The following is an 11,827-nucleotide window of genomic DNA, read 5'->3' on the forward strand; positions in this document are numbered from 1 at the left end:
TGTCTTTCTCTGGAAACTTCTCAACACTCCCAGTTTTCCCCATAATCACTGGGTGGTGTCTGACCTCGATGAAATCGCCGAAACACATACCTCTTGCAATTTATCAGGTGCAGGAGAAAGACAGTGCCTGGTACTGGTCTGCTCTGTCATGCTGGGGCAACCGGACCAAGGCTTTCATTCCACTGATGGATCACGTTCATTTCAAGCTGCGTTTGGCTGCTCCGAGAAATTCATCCCCAGTCCTCACAGTGAGCTGGAAGGCTGGCCTGGCCCCAAAGACACCTCAGCAAATCTGCTACCCAGCTCCAGTGGCGGACAGCCAGGCGTCTGCTCCCTCGGCCTCAGTCGGGCAGCTGTGAGTGACAGGCAGCAGGGAGCTGAAGATCTGCTCTGGCTTCTAGAAAAACAGCAGCAGCAGCAGCAGGCTCTACCGGAAAGCAGCCCTGCCAGCACGGCTGAGGCAGACGCCCCGCTGCCCAGGGACCCACACCGGAGGGTAAAACAGCAGGTAATTGATGGCTTCCCAAACTAACTTAGCAGACTGAGTTGACTCTGAAGTTTAAGACAGAGTTTTGATTCCAGCCCGACCCTAGTGGGCCATTTCCTGACAGCTCGGAGCAGCAAGCAGGAGCTGACTGTTGCTTCTTCGGCTGCAGACACAAATAATGCCTTGCAAGTGGCGGCGGCTCTAGTCGTGGGTCTCGGCCCTGCCTGCATAGTGGAATCACCTGGGAGCTTTAAGAAACGCCCGCTGCGCAGGCTGCTGACGTCAGCGTTTCCGGGGCTGGGGCCCAGGCAGCTGGGGGTTTTTTAAGCTCCCCAGGTGATTCCACTAAGCAGCCAAGGGCAAGAATCACTGGGCTACAGCCTCCAAGTTCTCGCCCAGGCATTAGCTCCCTTGATGTTGGCCCCATTTGACAGAGCAGACAATAAACTCAGACAGGAAAAATCATTTGCTTAAAGTCATATGCTTGGTAACTGAAGGAGCTGGGACACGGCCCAGGCCTTTGGGTATTTAATTCAGTCATCTTTCTCTTCAACCCTTCTGGCCTCATCTTCCTCTTCTATAAAATGAACAAATCATTAACCTACCTCACAGGGTTGTTGTGAGGATGAAACAACTCGATTTTCTTTATTTATTTTACTTTATATCTACATATGGCCTTCCGCTGTGCCCAGCACAATTCTACCACTTTACAAATAATATGAACTCGGCTAAGTTCACTAAAATAGCCTCCTGTACCTTCCTACACCCCTGCGGGGAATTGCTCTAGGGAGCAATTTAGCAGCCCTAGCAATTGCCTTTAAAATGTGTGAACTTTTTGACCAAGCAAGTCTCGTAAGTCATGCAAAGGAAATAATTAAGGATGTCTCTAAAAAAATTTAACCACAAGGGTGATCACTGCAGTTTTTATAATGACAAAATGGAAACACTAATGTTTGAATATAATGGATTCGTTAAATAAATGATAGCACATCAAAAAAACTGAACTCTCATGGCTCAGTTTTAAATGGTGTGTGGCACGCCCTTCCATGTTATCTGACTCTGATTCCACAGGAGCTATTTTACAACTCTTTAAATTGTATAACTGATAGCGATGGGAAATATCTCTTGCTTAGGGACATGCAAATCCTGCCCTGTCCTGTCCCACAGAGGTTCAAGTGGCTGACCTCCCCCACTGTGGAAGAGGCTGGTTTTGTCTCCATTGGCACATTCATGCCAATATTCTTGATCTATACATGTCTGTTCTTTGGATTTTCTTTTGAACTGGTTATACCATATTCCTGGTTATTCCATATTCACTGATTAATGAGTTAAAAAATCTTTAACAAGGATAAAATAAAATAAAATTTAACCAAAAAAAAAAAGGTGTGCAGCAAACAGATTCTAGGGTAGTTTCATGTTCACACCCTGCATAATTCCCTCCCCTTGACTGTGGGCAGGACCTGCAAATTCTAACCAATAGAATATGGCAAAGGTAGACTTTCCCTGGTGTTGCAGAGGTTGAGAATCCACCTGCCAATGCAGGGGACACGGGTTCGATCCCTGGTCCAGGAAGATCCCACACGCCGTGGAAAAACTAAGCCCGTGCGCCACAACTACTGAGCCCGCATGCCACAACTACTGAAGTTTGCACATCCTAGAGCCTGCACGCCACAACTACTGAAGCCCACACGCTCTAGGGCCAGCATGCCACAACTACTGAGCCCACGTGCTGCAACTACTGAAGGCCACACGCCTAGAGCCCATGCTCAGCAACAAGAGAAACCACGGCAATGAGAAGCCTGTGCACTGCAATGAAGAGTTGCCCCTGCTCACCTCAACTAGAGAAAGCCAGCACGCAGCAAGGAAGACCCAATGCAGCCCAATCAATGAATCAATAAATAAAATGGCAAAGGTGATGAGATGTCACTGGTGTGGTTAGATTATAATAGTGATAGAGAGAGAGAGATGTAGCTGTGAATATACACATAGATAGAATACTGATCTTGTTAGCACACACTGGAGAGACTCTCTTGCTGGCCTGGAAGAAACAACTACCATGCTGTGAGCTGCCTAAGGAGAGAGCCACATGGTGGGGAACCACGGGTGGCCTCTAGGACCTAAGAGCAGCCCCTAGCCAATAGCCAGAAAGAAGCAGGGCCCTCACACATACAGCCTCAAGAGAATGAAATCTGCCACCAACCTGAATGAGCTGGGATGTGGATTCTTCCTCACCAAGCCTCCAGATGAGAATGCGGCTGGCCTACACCATGACTGTAGCCTTGTGAGACCTCAAACAGAGGCTCAAGCTAAGCCAGGCCTGGGCTCTTGACCCATGGAAACTGTGAGATAATAAATGTGTGTTATTTTAAGCCACTCAATATGTAGTAATTTGTTACACTGAAATAGAGACTAATAGAGGTGTCATGGGAGAACATTCTCTTACATGAAAGACATTTACAAAATATAACTAAATTATAAACTCAGATTATAAAGCAGTATGATCCAATACCCTCACACACACACACAGAATCTGGAAAGCAAATATAGTAGAACTGGGGGTGACTTTTATTTCCTTCTTTTCGATTCTCTGTTTCTTCTAAAGTTACTTGCATTATTAGTATAACACTAGAAAACATTGAAAATAAAAATACTGAATAAAATATCCAAGTGTTAACAGTGGTTATGTCAGGGTGGTAAAATTGTGGTTGAATTTTATACTCCAGAATTCTAGAAAGTTATTTTAATTTTTCTACTTTGAAGAGTTGACATTTCTTGGTGTAATTAAACAAAATATCAGTCAATAAATAACTCCCAATTATTTTTTTCAGTTATTGAAAAAAAATTCCACCATCAGTGCTTCCAGATTGAATTAACAGAGGAAGACTAGCCACAGAGAGTCTGTCTGCCACACAGAGAGATGCAGGATAACCTAGAGCGAAAAGCACTAATTCTAGTACCACATGACCTGGATTCCAAGCCTGACTACCCAATTGCTGTGTTTTCTGAAGTTGGGCAAATTATTTACTCTCATCTGTAACATGAGAGAATAATAATGTCTGCCTCATAAGGTAAGGATATCATGGAGATTCTATAAGTCAGTGTATATAATTTATTTTTAAATGAGCCTGGTATATAGTAGGTGCTCAATAAATGTTTGTTAGTGTTCACCATCATCATTATTATTATTAACCAACCTGCCATTGTAGGGGTGGCCAATATTTCAGTCCTCGTCTTGTTCTTAGGTTCAGCTTTTAAAACAAGTGCAAAAGATAAACACAGGAATTATAATGATGGCATATTAATTCAGATATTAAAAGGAATATCACAACCCTTGAAAGACCTAAAGCAGATGTTATGTTGTGGGTTGCTGAAGACACATTTTGACCACTTCAATGGTAGAAAGAGGTTCTTAAATACAATTAGCGTTACGTTCTGCTGGGTGACATGGGGTGAACTGGCCCTTTAAGAATCTGAATCAAACTGGTTTGAGGTTGATTGCATGCTACATTAAACTGGTTAGTTATGGTGTGAGGTGAGCCAACTCTAGGTCAACGCTCTCTCTCAACATTCCAGGGGCCTCTGGGCACTAGGTGGGAGGTGGAAGCACTCCAAGGCCACCATGAAACACAGCTGAAGAGCTACAGCTGCCCTTGGGATAGTGTCAAAATCTGGGTTGGCTGGGGCAGACCAGGCCAAGGAGACTTGACAAACAGGCTGGAGCAGGGGAGGGGCCAACATCACGGACCTACAGGCCAGGTGTCTGGTTGTGCGGCCACAGGCAATAGACAAATGGCCAGCCAGACAGCCAGATGGAGTCAGGGATGTCCTACAAAGTTTTCATTGCCTGGGACAGACCTGGCCTTGGGTGTCTGGCAGAGACTGGTGGGCAGAGGCTAGGCCAAGCCACTGACAGCACAAGGGAACCAAGCTGCTGGTAGCAGCGCCACAGCTAGGAGATGCTAAGGATGGCTTGTGGTCCCAAGGAGCAATTCTAAGGGATGAGTCTCCCTCAGAAGCATGTGGCTCCAAAACACTTCCAGGGACAGGCATGGAACTATTCCCAGGGGGAACAGGGTAAAAAATGAAATCCATCTAAATCTTCCCCAGGAAAACTCCTAAAGGATCCTCACATTTCCTCAGGAGGACCTGTCTCCACACTCACAAGGAACTAAGCAGTGAAACAGTGGCATCCATCTTGCTTAGATTAGGAGCTCAGTAGCACATGGGGATGAAGGTGCCACTTATCCCCAGGCTTAGAGGAAGAATAGTGCCTCTCTGGTGAGTCAAGCTTTATCATCATCATCATCATCATCCTTTAAAAAAAAAACCTTCAGATGTGTTTATTTTTGAAAAACTGGCCTTTTCAGATTCCAATCCTAAAATACCAGGACCCATTTTCTAATTCACAACCAAACAGGTGGAAACCAATTTAGGCATAAGTATTTTTCTGTGTATGTGGGAATGTCCACGATTTAACTAGTTTCCTCCCCTGGAAGGAAGGTGTCTAACTTGAAAGGACTATCTACTTTGGTGTTATCCTTTTTGCTCTTATGGCCAAGGCCACATCCAGATAATTGTCTCCTTCGACCCAGAATACTGCAGGAGCCTTTTTACCCTGCATTTGGCTGCTAAAGCCAGCATCCCCAAATCACTGCTTTGAGGGTTCCAATACCCCCACTCAAAAGCTTGCAATGGTGCCTACATTAGTCTGGGTGAGTAATGCCAGATGCTGTAACAAACAACCCTCAAATCTCAATGACCTAAAAGTTTAACGTAATAAAGTAAAGTAGAACACGATAAAAGTTTATTTCTTGCTCATGCAAGGTCCACTCTGCTGAGTGGTTCTCCTCTAAAGGGAGACTCAGGAATCCAGGTTGTACCCATGTTGAGGTTCTACCATCCTGTGTGTTCGAGGCTGAGCTGATATCACCAGCTGCCAGGTCCGGGGCATAGAGAGAGCATGGAAGATCTCATACTTCATACCTAGCCATCTCAGCCTGGAGGTAACACATACCCCTACCACTCACATCCCACTGGAGAGAACTAGCCATGTGAAAAGACAGCTGGGAAAACATGGTTCCTGGCTGGGCAGTCTGTTCCCAGCGACAACTCTACACTATGCAATGTGGAACACAAATGTTTGGTCATCAGCCAACCATCTATTCCACAGCACCTCTCTGCCCAGTGAATTACTTTCAAACTCTTTAGGGTGGCATTCACCAGGGACTTCCCTGGTGGCACAGTGGTTGAGAATCCGCCTGCCAATTCAGGGGACACGGGTTCGATTCCCTGGTCCGGGAAGATCCCACATGCCGCAGAGCAACTAAGCCCGCATGCCACAACTATTGAAGCCCGCCCGCCTAGAGCCTGTGCTCTGCAACAAGAGAAACCACCACAACGAGAAGCCTGCACACCGCAACAAAGAGTAGCCCCCACTCGCCACAACTAGAGAAAGCTTGCACTCAGCAACAAAGACCCAATACAGCAAAAATAAGTTTAAAAAAATTTTTTAAAAAGCCTACCCCAACTTGGCTCCAATTCAAGTCATGAAGACCATGTTCTAGCCAGTCAGGATGACCCAATTTTCCGCCAGACATATTGGTTAGCTTGTGTTGCAAAGCAAACCATTCAAAACTTAGTGGCTTAAAACAACCACCATTTATTTAGCTCACAATTCCTCAGACCGACTGTTTGGGTTGAGCTCAGCTGAGAGATTCTTCTGGTCCAGTGATGCTCACTCATGTGTCTGTGGTCAGCTGCCAGGTTGGCTGGGACTTTGGGTCCAGAGGGTTTCTCAGCTGAGCCGGCTTGCCTTTGCTTCATGTGGTCTCTCATCCTCCTGCAGCCTAGTCCAGGCTTGTAGACACAGCAGCGGCGGGCTTGGAAGAATGAGAGCAGACTGGGCAGAGTCACCTAAGGCCCACACTCCCAAGTCACTCACTTTTGCAGCACTTTATTGGACAAAGCCAGTCACAAGGCCAGTGCAGATTCAAAGAGTGGACAATAGATTCCACCTCTCGATCGAAGAAACTTCAAAACGACTCCACCAGATAGGTACTGTACTCTCCATGCCTTCCACACAATGTGCCATCTACCTAAAACCTCCCCCTCCTCTTTGTCTTTGCCTGTGGACCATTCCAGCTCAAATGCCTCCTATTCCACGGTGGCTTCTGCCTTAGTTTAGGCTCTCCCCCAAACAGTCTGAGACAAGGGCTTGAGTACAGATATCGAGTGAAGAAGTGTGAGGAGTAGAACAGAGATGCAGGAAAAGCCAATATAAGGATGCTTTACTGAGATCACTGCTATGGGCATGGGAGCTGATTCCACAGGGATCCGCTCAGCTACGGGATGCCTCTCAGAACTGTCCATCCTTCAAAGTGGAGGTGGAGCTTTTATCCACCAGCTCCCATTTTTATTGGTTGAGGGTGATCCCAGAGAGCAGTATCTTCTCTGCACTTTCAGGCTGCTCTTGCATGTGGACTGAGCCAGCTCCACAGCAGGAGAGGAAAGACCCGAGGCAGAAAGATACACGTGCAGGCTCCAAGTGGGATGCTCTCAGCCTGAGACCCTGAGCTTGCCTGGAACAATCCACTACAGCTGTGTCTGAAATCAGAGACCAGGGAGTGTTTTGTGAGGTACCAAAGAGGTTAGGTATGATTTCTCTAATGTCTGCTTGGATGGGATTTCTCCCTCCTCAGGGATCCTGTGCTCTGAAATTCCCATCATCCTATGGCACCAATTATACACTGTTTTTAATTGCAGACATTCACATATGTGTATAATCTCTCCTGCTGGACTACAAGCTCCTAAGGACAGTGGCCACATTGGACAGAACTTTTTAGACCCCTGTGCTGGCCCCTAGTGCAAAGTCCTATCAGTTTTGCTGGCTGAGTAAGAGAAGAAACTTCCTAGATCCAAGACATTGTCATCTTTCACTCAGACACACTCCTTCAACAAGTAACCGTAGGTACCTACCATGTGCAGTGCTACAAGGGTTGTAAAAAAAACAAAACCCAGCAGAAGATCCACAGTCCCCTATATTGAAAAAAATTTAATTGGGTATATAAACCACACATACACCATAAAGTCTAAAAGTAAGCATGTCTAAGGCAGTGCCAGGGCCGTAATCTGGGGAGACGACGGTTATGCAGGGAAGCCTCAATGGAGGCGGTGTATTGGTCTGGAGGCCATAACGGAGGCTGAGCTGAAGAAGGAGATGATGCAATAAAAGGAGGCGCCATTTTCACCAAACTGTTCAATATCTCTACAACGCACTTCTGACCATAAATATGATACACGCACATTACAGAAGAGTTAGAAGAGCCAAAAACAAAAAAAAACCCCAAAGAATAGAGCTACCACCCCTTCACAATCCTACCACCCAAAGGTATCCGCTAAAAACATTTTGATGTAGTTCCTTCTCACCTTCCTCCTAAACGCTCATGTTACATGACTGAAGTCATTCCTGATTTATTTAGCATGAGAGCCAGAAGAGACAGAGAAGATTGAGCTCAACTTCTTCACTATATAAATGAGAAACAGGGGGCTTCCCTGGCTGTCCAGTGGTTAAGACTCCACGCTTCCACTGCAGGGAGCACGGGTTCGATCCCTAGTCAGGGAACTAAGATCCCGTAAAATGCATGGCCAAAAGAAGAAGAAGAAGAAAGAAATGAGAAACAGGAGGCCCAAAGAAATCAAGGGACGTAGGAAGGCCCTAGAGCTTGAGACCAGAAGGGAGGTCCCCCGTTCCCAGTCCAGGGCTCCTTCTTCACGCTGCTACATCTATTTAACTCTTCTTCCTCCCCACATGATTGGGAGTACAGACAAGAAACTTATGTTCGGGGCTTGCGATTTCCCAGATCAGTATGTGTTCCTAAAATTGTCTGTCTACATAGGTTAACATTGCTGGGGAGAGAGATCACGGCTGCCGACAGAGTCACTGTGAGAGGTTAAGGCGACAACACAAATGAGAAAGCGCCCCGCGTGCAGCAGGGGCCCCAGAAGTGTGGCTGGGTGGACACGTGACTGGGGCGGGGTGGGGGCCGGGGGACCCCGTCTTCTTCCACACGTCCTCGGGGACGGGCTCGCAGCGTTCTGCTGCCCACGCCCCAGGACAAAATAACCAGCTTCTCAGCCAGAAAGGTGGCTCTGCCAGGTCCCTTCTGTGTCTGGGTGGATTCATTTTTCTATAAACTTCATGGTCCTTTGTGAAGAATGCCTACAAGGGCTGCAGATGTTGCAGGCTCCTGTGAGCAGATGTTCACGCCTGTAAAACTCTCAGGGAAATTATACCTCAGCCTTTTAAGTTAATGAGCTAAAACCCGACAGAACATTCTGGGCTCATTTATTATTCTCCCCCAGTAGAGCAGGCTGTGGATTAGTAGCCAGGAAACAAATACGCTTCCTGGGGAGTAGCCCATGGTCACTGGACTCACAGAGAAGACCGAGCTCTCTGTGTCTTAGCCACTCTGGTTATCTCTCTTCTGGGCTTTGCTGATGACACAAACCCTCCGGTATCAGAGGAGAAATACATTCAGGGACGCTGTGGGTGGCAAAGAAAACAACACCTCCCCACCTCTCTTCCCACCAGCCACTTCCAAATCCTCCACTGCCATCATCACCCATGCCAGGGGCGAGAATCAGAGCAGCAACAGAGAGCTTGGCAATTATTTAACCTTCCTCCTGCGCTGGAAGCCGGTGCGGTCTTGGAAAACAACATGTATAACAATCAGGAAGGCTTAAAGGAATTTTAGAAATAGAGCATTAGACGAAGTCACAGCTTGCTTGCTCTCTGTCTTTCTTTTAGTAAATGCAAGAACACCTCTTCTGGAGTGGATATATGTATATGTATAACTGAATCACTTTGCTGTACAGCAGGAACTAACACAATATTGTAAATCAACTGTACTCCAATAAAATTTTTAAAAAATTAAAATGCAAAAAAAGAATCAGTGGAGCATACGGGAGAAAAAAAAAGAACATCTCGTTTGTTCACCTATACCTCAGTGTCTAAACACACTTTAGTGGGGAGGGATCAGGTTACCTGCATAAAGCAATGCATTATTTCTCTTGGAGAATAAGGCCAGGGCATAACCTTCTCATCACCATGAGCAAACAGGCACCCAGGCTCTCTTTCCTCTCTTCCACCCAACCTCGCCTCCCTCCATACCGGCCCCCTGCCCAAGCGTGGAGGTCAGTGAGTGATGAGTAACAATCTCCCTAGCACGACGTTCTGACACGAGGCCAGGGCATTGCGAACGGCAGACTGCAAGGAACTTTCCAAAGCAGAGTCTGTTCGAAAACACACTCCACTCCTCCCTCAGGCAACTCAGAAGGGTGCAGGTTGGGTCACAACCAGAATCCCCTCAGGGGTCGAGAGAGCGACATCCCTTGAAACAGAACTTGGAGAGAAAGAGCCACATGAAAATGTTGGGGTCACTTTAAATGCACAAGGGGAGAACAAGATTCCCAGGCGTTGAGAACAATTTCTAACCAGCAAACAAATAGGCACTTCATCGCTGAGCCTGTCCCAGGCGAGGCAGCCGGGATCCAATCTGGTTCTGTTGGTGGCAGTGGGCAAAGGTCCAGGTTCCCTTAGTTTCTCCCACTGGTTTGTCCATCTCTCACTTAAATGTGCAGAGTTTGTTTTTAAAAGGCATTGCCAAAGGCTTCTCCACAGTCTGACTGACTCACCGGTTCTGTCTTTGGGTGGAGTAAATCAGGGCTGTTAGTAAGTTTGGTGGTCAGAAGCTGAGGAAGTTCCCATCTGATGCCTTCTGTTTTCTCTAGGAAAATGATGACAAGTTTATTTCCTGCAAATTCAATGCAGGTGGTGTGTGCATGTGCGTGTGTGTGTCTTGGTGGAGGGCAGGGCTCAAGAAAATGGAGAAGTTTGAAAATAACTCTGGCAGAAAATGGGAGAGAGATCTAAGGACACAGAGAATGACTATATAACAGTTTTGAGGCCCCAGTTAACTTGGACAATCGAACTTTGTACATGTCATTGTCTGAACTTTTTCCCATGGGCGCAGCTACAGATTGAATGAGTCTGAGCGCCAGACTGACCCAGGGTGGGGTTCTGTCAGGCGAGTACAATGAAAGGACAATGAGGACATGGAGTTGAGGATATTTTCAAGAGAGTGAAGAGTAGCTAGAGGGAAAATCAGGAACAAGATGACCTAGAACTCATACAAGGCAGGATACAGCACCCATTCCCACCAACCAGAGTGGAAAGTCTCAGAATTCACGGGGTATCAGGTACAGTACTCAGAAGCCTGTTGACTCAAAAGTGGGAAATAATGAGCTTTAAACTAAAGGCTACCCAGTCCTGCCTAGCAAATCTTAAAAGCTAGACCCAAAAGAATCAAACTGTTTCTAAGTAATTTAACCACATCCCAGAAAAAGGGAAAGCAATTTAGAAGAATGCAAAAAATATCCAACCCCCAACAAGGTGAAATTCACAATGTCTGGAATCTACTTTTAAAAAATATCAGGAAAGCAAAGAAGCAGGAAAATCAATCAATTGAAACTGACCGAGAAGGGAGAAATGATTGAATTAGTAGACAAACTCATTGAAACAGTTATTATAACTGTATTCCATACGTTCAAGAAGCTAGATGAAAGAGCACAAGTTAACTGGAGACAAAAATGGTAAAAATATAGGCAAATCATAGTTCTTTAAAGCATGCGTGAAGGTTGAAAGCAAAATACATAACACTGTATGATGGGGATCTCAACATATGTAGATGTAATATATAAAACTATAGTATAAGGGGGAAGGAGAGAGGGATCCATATGGTCATAAGGTTTCTACATTTTCATCGAAGTAGGAAAACACTGATTCTAAATAAACTGTGAAAACTTAAGCATGCATTTTGCAATCCCTAAAGCAACTACTAAAAGATAGTCAGCTGTTTTGAACATACCATAGCACTGACCTGATGAAGGAAATACTACCTCTGCTGCAACAAAAAAGCTAATAAAATATCATAAAACTACCATCACCACAATTATTGCTCTAGGACAGAGGGTGAGCAAACTATGGCCCATGGGCCAAATTTCTGTAAATAAAGTTTTACTGGAAAACTGCCATGCTCATTCATTTATGTATAGTATATGCTGGTTTTCATGCTACAATGGCAGAGTTGAATAGTTGCAACAGAGACCACATGGCCCTCAAAGCCACAAATATTTACTATCTGGCATTCTATAGAAAAAGTTTATTCAAATATCTTATGATATTGCTTATACGTGGAATGTAAAAAAATGATAAAAACGAACTTATTTACAAAACAGAAACAGACTCACAGATTTAGAAAATAAACTTATGGTTACCAAAGG

The 11,827-nt window shown here is 45.5% G+C and overlaps 1 long non-coding RNA gene across 1 annotated transcript in view; it reads right to left on the bottom strand.

Annotated features, from left to right (window-relative positions):
* The window catches only part of LOC132481463 (uncharacterized), a 145,666-nt gene extending 145,454 nt beyond the window's left edge, over positions 1–212 (bottom strand). The window contains exon 1 of the long non-coding RNA XR_009530831.1: positions 91–212. This is a non-coding gene — a long non-coding RNA (uncharacterized LOC132481463). The remainder of the gene's footprint in view (positions 1–90) is intronic.
* Positions 213–11,827: the final 11,615 nt, after the last annotated feature.

This window comes from Mesoplodon densirostris, chromosome X (genome assembly GCF_025265405.1).
Source record: "Mesoplodon densirostris isolate mMesDen1 chromosome X, mMesDen1 primary haplotype, whole genome shotgun sequence".
In the NCBI taxonomy this organism is placed as follows: domain Eukaryota; kingdom Metazoa; phylum Chordata; class Mammalia; order Artiodactyla; family Ziphiidae; genus Mesoplodon; species Mesoplodon densirostris.